This window comes from Cydia splendana, chromosome 1 (assembly GCF_910591565.1).
Source record: "Cydia splendana chromosome 1, ilCydSple1.2, whole genome shotgun sequence".
NCBI lineage: Eukaryota > Metazoa > Arthropoda > Insecta > Lepidoptera > Tortricidae > Cydia > Cydia splendana.
The window spans coordinates 30,546,265-30,555,836 of NC_085960.1; positions in this window are offsets into that span (position 1 = coordinate 30,546,265).

The window sequence follows — 9,572 nt, forward strand, 5'->3', positions numbered from 1 at the left end:
ATAATGTATGGAATCGTCACGTGACTTTTCGTAGCATCTGTCATCCCGATATTTTTTTTCTTTTCGTTTGGCGTTTGTCGATGTACGATTGTCATCTTGGCTAGACCCCCAGTTCTTGATCACCTGTTAAGACATTTGTAAAATTACACAAGTCTCAGGCGGCAAATTCGTCGCGTGATAACCAAAACCAAATAAATATTAGGGTAATTCGCCACTGGCCGCCCTAAACTAAAAATGAATTCTATTTACCTACAAATAGAATTCATTTTAGTATAAGGTGGCCAGTTACTGGCGAATTACCCTATATGCGATTTACAGGTCATAACACACCAAAAACAAAAATAATTCCCGAAAGTTACTACAATGGATGGATGGTTTGATGTATTTAAGCGCATATGGCGCCACCAAAAAGTTTCAAACTCACCGGGAATAAACAAATAGATACATCTGTAGGTATACAACTCACAAATCCAAAATTATGGCTGTATATTAACGCTTTGGTTATTAATACAAAGATTCTTAACGATACGTAAAGCAAGCACTGATTTAGAATAAATTACGCTTACACGAGTGGTGGGAAGGATTCTTATAATCCATACATTGTACAAACGGACCAAGACAATATATCAATCTTAACATTTACTTAACATTTTGTAAAATTACCTAACTAAAAAAATATGTATCAAAAACATTAAAAACTGGCTTTATAAAGAAACTTTCACGGAAAACATGTGAATTATAATAAGACAGAGTAAACATTGTGTCGAGTGAACATATACCTACACGTCGCCATAAGCTTTAAATGGACGTCGACAATAACTAAATCCAAGCGACTATGGACAAATACACGATGTAGGCCGATTTGTATTTATAACGGTCAGTCGCCAGTCAGTAACGCAGTCAGTGTTGTTCAATACTTATAGGCGTGTTTTCTCTACTAAGCTTTTTTCAAAAACTGCAAAATTCTGCTTGAGTTGAGGCATTGATTTTTAAACGCCCAAGGCTTAAGTATTCACACGAAGGTAACAAAGCCACTGCAGCGCAGCATCATTCTTCCTTCTAACAGACACCCGGGTTCTACATATATTCCCGTGAGTTACGTCTTAGGGCCGCCAAAACATAGTAATCAATAATGAGACACATTCTGATACGAGTCCCGTATCAGAATGTGTCTCATTATTAGAATCCCGAGATCCCATTGACAAATTTAATCATAAGGAAAGTAGGTAGGTGGTTTAAAGGCACCGAAAAATTTCTAGGCACTACATTTTTTCCGTGATGTTTTGGACGCCATACGGACGAGTATTTATTACTTTACAGTCAGCATCATTCTCTAATAGCTTAATTAACAAAAGCGGCCAAGTGCGAGTCGGACTCGCCCACGAAGGGTTCCGCAACAGCAAGTAACATAATAAAATTGCGGTTTACGATTTATGACGTATTAAAAAAAAACTACTTACTAGATCTCGTTCAAACCAATTTTCGGTGGAAGGTTGCATGGTAATGTACATCATATATTTTTTTTAGTTTTATCATTCTCTTATTTTAGAAGTTACAGGGGGGGACGGGACGGGACACATTTTACCACTTTGGAAGTGTCTCTCGCGCAATCTATTCAGTTTAGAAAAAAAATGATATTGGAAACCTCAATATCATTTTTGAAGACCTATCCACAGATACCCCACACGTATGGGTTTGATGAAAAAAATTTTTTTGAGTTTCAGTTCTAAGTATGGGGAACCCCCAAAATTTATTGTTTTTTTTTTCTATTTTTGTGTGAAAATCTTAATGCGGTTCACAGAATAAATCTACTTACCAAGTTTCAACAGTATAGTTCTTATAGTTTCGGAAAAAAGTGGCTGTGACAGATAGACAGACATGACGAATCCATAAGGGTTCCGTTTTTTGCCATTTGGCTACGGGACCCTAAAAAAGACTGTTACGATTTAAAGGAGACCATCACTACTATCATGTAACACTAAATTATTAGAGGGTGGTAGATACTTTTGACGCGATAATGCTGAACCGTACTACGAGGGCTGATCCGAAAGTTGTTAGTTGCTCCGGCTCTACTCATGCGATTGCAATATGATTTATACCATTGTGAGGGATATTTGAGTATGTAAAGAGGTGACGTCAATTCGTTTTTAGAAAACGCATAGTTTTTTTTTCAATATTTTATTCTGCGACGTGCCGAAGCCTATGGCCAGCAGCCAGGATGATTAGTAATTGAGACTCCATTATGTGGTATCATTTTATAAACATTTTTAGTTTAAAACATATAATTTTTTTAGGTGCTGCTAATTGCGAATCTCGATCGTCTTTTTACGTAAAAATCATTTTGATTGAGTAAACCTAATTATGACTTAATAGGTGTCAATAATGAGTCATTTCATCAAAAGTAGTAATTTCAGATACTTATTCAAAAAATGTGCTTTATCATATAAAATTACCTATTTATCCATTATACATCGAAAATAGCAGAAGGAACCGAATAATTAAACCCGGGTAAATATAAGTTGAATCTTAAAGATTTCAATACGAAATTCAATAAGTTACTAAGAAAAAAATCGTAATTTATAACTCCATACAAAACAGCTTTTAGTAAAAAATATATTATATAAAAAATAAACATATAAGTAAAAAAATAATAATGGCCATAATTAGCATTGAAATATCCCTCACAATGGTATAAATCATATTGCAATCGCATGAGTAGAGCCGGAGCAACTAACAACTTTCGGATCAGCCCTCGTATGTCTAAAGAATCGTGTCTGTATTTGTAGAAGTACAGCCCGCGGCTGAAGTAGCTACAGGGACAAAGTGCTCAAAATGATCAACGCATACTCTACTGACAATACAGTTTGATAATACTTCAATTCTCTGCAGCTGACTGTGCATACTGCGTAGGTATACCATAAACCATAACAGGAAAGCTTTTCAGACCAACGAATCTATCAATCTATTACTCACCTAATGATTTAATATTATACTCAATCTAATTGATTTATATGATTCAAAACAGCTTACAACGATAAATACACAACAAAACCAAAAATATAGTACAAAAATAAATATTAAAAAATACTAAACTGAAAGAAAAACTATTCTAGGCACTGATTTATATCTTAATCTATAGAATATGATACCTTTTAACTTCATTAACAACTATGTAATGCGTCTACAAGGCCTACACTAATAAAGCTTTCATTTTATGATGATTAAATCTACGTATCAAGTATCTATTTACATAATAATCATGTGCGGTCAAGTGTAAACATATGGTTGCATACAACTTAAAAATATGTCCCATAGTTCTTAATCGACCGACATAAGAGCAAGATGATACATATTTTTGAGTAAAATGTGGGCACCAATATTTTTACACTTGACTTTACTAGAAATAACTAATAACTGAGATATTTACCTGAAGTAATAGACACGGTGCTTACACGTTTAATAAAAAAAAAACTATATATGGAAGGGTAAAGATTATTGATCCGTAGCTGCTGACCTAAATTAACCTTTTTTCTTATTTTGTCATTGATTAAAACAGCTACCAATTAATAGTTAAAACTATATAGGTGTCTAATTAATTAGCCGAAAAATGTATAGGTACGGAATATTCTTGTTTAAGCAGTTGTTACAAGAAGGATACCTAAAGCTGATTTTGTGAGTTTCGCTAGTTTTCTCTAGGGCTGGCTGGCTTGGTGGTAAATATGAAAAGTTAGGGTTCAAGTTGAATTGTTTAGATATTGCCAGACAGTGTTTTATAATTTAAAGGATGCGTACGTAGTTCTTACAGTATATTTGGCAGGTTTAAACTCAATAACGATTAATTTAACTTACGAATAGGTACTTAATCTAGATTTGACTGAGGTGTGTTTAGCGATATTTATTCATCGCACTATATATTGAATAATTTTAATAGAATGTTTACTTGTTGCTTTCGGTAATGGAAAATCTAATGAGGAAACCTGCCTACATCTGCGAAGGCATACAGAGGTACTTTATACAAACATTTTTTGTACATGTAGAGAAGGCATGTGCCAAGCACTGGGACGTATTTAGTCTGGTGACTATGAATGTTTCTTGAAACCTATAGACAACGATCAAGTACATAATATTATATTATGTACCTATTACAAGCTCAGGCAAAACCTCGGTCAAACACGATAACATTAAGAACTTGATCTCCGATAACGGAATTTCTGTATTATATAAGCAGGATTGACGTTTTTAAAACTGTATTTATTTACAGAGATAATATCGTCGGGTGACAAGAAAAAGTCACTAACTAACACCATTGAAATTATTGGACAATAAACCGTGTTACAAGTGTAATAAAGTGCATTGTTACTTTAAATTTTTGACAGTACTTAGTGAGTTTTGCTTGTCACCCGACGATATTACAACGATTAGTACACCTCAGTCCATCGGGCATGGTGATGCGGTGCGACATTTTACACAATCAATTCTGATAAATAAATAAACACATAATCTCAAGACAATTGGATCGCGCCGCAGCACGAAATATAATCTTAGAGAATAGAGGACATAGACCGATAAAGTAATTTTCAGTAAACTTTTAATCTTACATCTTTAGGTATATCCTATATATAACCCTTTCGGAACTGGATGCCTGCTGGATTCCCTAGTTTCAGAGCATGTGTTTGAAAACGACATTTTAAATTAAAATTAACAAAATAATAGACGCTACTTAGGGAACCAGCGGGTTACTAAAGGATAAATGTTAATTGCTAAGAATATACGCACATTCAAAAGTAATTTGTCATAATTAGTATATTTTAGGTCCTACTTTCGAATGCTGTCCCTCTATATTAAATACGGCCGGCTATAAAATCTTAAACTAATTGGTGTTCACCTTACAATTTTGGATATCCTTATCACTAACGTACAATTACATACATACGTATGATTATTATAAATAAGATTCCATTAATTATCCTAATTATAAGCTATCATACGGATAGCATATGTATACATAATCTGGCTTAGATTTTAATCAATGTTGTCCAAAACAAAAATAATTCAGCAATTGCGTATGTATTACAAATACTATATAAACAAACACTTCTGTTTTCATTTAAAATAATTGAAACCCACGGAAGTACATAGGTACGCAGTCAGTTTATAGATACTTAATCAACGTAATTTTTACTTAATTTAAGAAAATTATGTACTGTGGGCGTAATCGCTAAATATGATAACAAAACATTTTAACAACAACGCCCAACATAATAAAATATACTACCCAATCAGGAAATAACAAACACGTCATCACGCAAACACCATCACAACCACGCCTTCATAACGACTAGCATTTAAAAATATATAGACAAATAAAAAAAAACCAACAGCTATATTAAATCGGTCTAGATCCTAAATGATCATTTAAAGTTAAAAATTATCAATGAAAACTAAAGATGATGGGCTAACGTAAAATTGTAGTTTTTATATAGAAATTTTAAACGTTTTAATCAGACTCCAACCAAAACTTTATAAGGTTAAAGTTGGCTTGATAGAAAAAAATCACGATAACATGTATAATTTTTCTGTTGTATGTCGTTCCTCTGCATACCATAGCAGTATTATTTTAGTATAAAATAACTAGTAATATAGCGGAGGGATCTGATGAGCAAGACTTTAAATTTAAACAGAAGTATATTTTCAGAGTAATTTAAATAAAAGGTTATAATCCGCTTGATGGCCATGTCTTCCGTTGCAAGTGTAGCACCAATTCTGTATATTAACTAGGTTAGATCTTACATTAAATGCTAGTCGTTAGACGTCACAAACGCTTCGTTTGAAGCGTAAAAAGGCACGTATTTCATAAGATACATACATCTGTATGACATCAATCAGCTACAGAGAAACTTGTGCCTTACAAGTATCTGCAGCTGACGTTTAATTAGAACTTATTTACCTATAGCTCGTGACTCAAACCTGCTAACGCCCTTCAGGCAATAGTTATTTGTACAACAAGAGATCAAAGTTTGATATTTCTTCGAGTGCTTATTTTGAGTCCCGTGCAAGCGAAAGATTCTATAATAGATTCACGAGCGTAGCGAGTGAATCTAATTTAGAATCTTGAGCGTAGTAAGGGATTCAAAAGCGCACGAGATGTAAATAACTTTGATCTCGTGTAGTACACAAAATTTTTCACCCTAAGCGGTGAGAACATACCTAGAGGGACAGAGATAATAGAACCCAAGTATCGAACTTGTATTAGACCCCGCATGTTGAAATGACATTTGACTATAAAGGTCACTTGAATGTCATTTTGTCTCACTCAGTGAGCAAAATCGCATTTTGCTCACTGAGTGAGACAAAATGACTCAGTGAGCAAAATCGCATTTTGCTCACTGTTTTTAAGAAGCAAAGTACCCTTGTTCGAGCTGCTGAGGTGAAAATAATATATATGAATATGCCGTGTTAAAAATGGAACTCAAAACAAATGCGACACTGTTTCATTCCTATAGATGGTCAAGCAAATCCTGTCAGTAGAAAAAGGCGCGAAATTTAAATTTTCTATGAGACGATATCCCTTCGAGCCTACATTTTTCAAATTTGCCGCCTTTTTCTACTGACAAGATCTGCTTGACCAACTATAGATAGCTTATTCTACTTCTTAGTGTGATATAAATATCTCACTAAGTATCTAACTATATATGTATGTGAGATACTTAGTGAGATACCTTCGAAATATACTGTAAATTAAGAGGCTTTCGATTGTTGTGGAGATAAGCTCCACAAGAGTACATCCTATTTAAGTCCATTTGACAGAAAATTAGTTATATATTATTACAAATATTTCAATACTTATTTATCCTAGTTACATAACGGTAATTACATGCTGTAGATAATTATTAGATATAAAATCCTTACAATAAAAGGATTAGAACTGATATTCTTTTTTTTTAAGAAATATCATAAATTGAATATATTGATGCATATTTTTAGGCCACAAGTAAGTTGAATATATTGATGGATATTTTTAGTCCACAAGTATGGTAGCTATGATTTTGATTTCTGGTCGATTTAGTGTCATTGAACGCTTATAACTTAAGATTAATTTTATTGTATTACAAACAAATAATATGGGCTTAATATGTCTGAAATAAATAATTGAAATTGAAATATAACGAGTCCATTCAGTAAAAAAGGTTATCTCATATGACTTGAGCTAACGTAGATAGGTAATCGAAACGCAACGATAATTAAGCTATAAGCTGGTGATTAATTTTATTTTAACATATATAAGTAAACCAATGCCATTATCTGCTAATACGTTTGATTAAAATATGATAGGAGTACGCGTCATAGATTCGGTGCGTACCTACTTACCCGTAGGTAAACAAGCACCAGTGTAAAGCGCACTGTTTACTTATTAATTACGGAAAATTCTGCCATCAGGGCCGATTTTTATTTTGTAGTCGAATTGTTTATGCGTCAGATTTCGATAAACTTTTAATCGATAGATAAAGATCCCTACTTCCTCGCCACTCCTCTACAATCTTCTTCTTCAGTCGGTCCCTCAATACTGAGGATCGTGACAGACCAGGTTCCTCCATAGGGTTCTGTTCTTCGCCCCTACAATATAAGCCCTATGTACAATATAAGCGCAATTTCACCGTATGTCTTACAAAATCTTCCACTGAGTTACAAAATGTCTGAACTCAAGAGGAAGGAAGAGGAACATTTTTTGCAGGAAGAGTCGTGTTTTCGTATTTATTCCGCCCAGAATATAATAAGGATAATCCAAATCTAACGAAAAAAAATCGATAGCTAAATAAAAATCGCCCCGGCAAATATACAGTGTCGCTTTCAGTAGGTAAGGGACAAACGAAGGTCTATGATATAAAACCTTACGAACAACCGGTTTGACCCCGATGTATGTACAACGAGAATAAATGAAATCATCGCTTTTGTGCTGAAACTATCAAGTAAAAAAAAAAGTGCGGCTTCTTCTCGAGTCAGACGTGAAGGATAGAACCGTGGAAGTTTTTCATTCCGACAGTTTATAACCGCATTGTAATATGTCAACATTGAAGAAGATTGTTGTCGTAGTAAAATGTGGAGTTACATGGTGTATACCACTTACAATTAAACGACCGACTGTGGGCCATAGTTTTTTTTAAGCTAATGTTGGAAGCTTTGCACCGATTAAAATGCGACGAAGTATTGGAACGAAACAGATTACGCGATTCATATGTATTAACAGTACAAGTACATTGTACTTGATTAATGATTAATTATTTTGATAAAGTTAAGCATGATATTAAACTGTCTCATGTAGATTAAAAATTATACCGTCATGATTAGGATTTAAAAATTATTTTCTACTAATTACCTAAGACAAACATGTTTTGTGGAGTATGTAATCATCGGAAAATCTAAATACGGTGCGTCAACAGGTAAGTTAAGCTGTAATCTTATCAATTTGTGAGATTTTATCCTACTGGGTTTATCCTTACAACGTAACCAATGAGCCGTGGCGTGTTTGGCAAAATCAATTTATATCTGGAATACCGGATAAATATGTTATTACTTTAAAATATACGCCGGCCCTGATATAAATACCTGACCATCACCAGTTGACGTATTCCACCACTCTATAGAGTGGAGGATATCAATTTTTTTTCTATATGTTTGGTGGCTGACATTCCTCAATCCTCTAACGGAGCGGCAGCTGACTTCCACAGGACTTCTTGATACATCTTTAACAACTTTAGAGAGACCTGTTAAGAAACGACTGACCTGACAACAAGTTAGAGTTACAAGGTAGAAATTTTACTACGTTAACCGTAGGTATGGTACGCACATCCAACCCATTATGGTTTAACAATAGTTAAGGAAGAGTATAGGGTTCAGGTATAATACCCTAACCCGATATCTACTTTTATAATGCCATAATTTTGATAGTTTTAAGGCAAAACGCCTCTTGTCAAATAATATTAATATGATAGGCCTATAATTTCTAGAATACATGCTAAGAGATTTTAAGGTAATATTTTAGCACTACGAAATTTAATCGTTTTGTGTAAATAATAGCACAAGCAATAAATAAGTATGAAGTGATTACAAATAAGTTATTTATCAAATAACTGTTAAATAAATATAAACGTACCAAATGTACAAAAAACAAATCGTACAAGTTCGAGTCTCGTCCGAGGCAACGAATTTTTAAATTTATTGTTTGATTTCAAACATTTTGCTCTTATCGTCAAACTGATTGTATTCGACACAGCTCCAACAATACAAGAGTAGGTATGTTTATTGCATATTGTCATCTCTTTGAAATTCCTTTCACTCTTCTTGTTTTATGATATAGGAGGCAAATGAGCAGAAGAAACGCCTGGTGGTAAGCAATTACCGTCTCCCATGGACACCTGCAACACCAGAAGGATTGCAAGAGCGTTGCCAGCATTTAAGATGGGAGCACGCTCTTTTCTACAAGGTCGTATCGGTTCAGAAATACCTCGCCCTACCAAAAATACAGTTCGTTCCACAGTGCAAGGCAGGAAGTTTCATTTAATGCGTCCAAATAT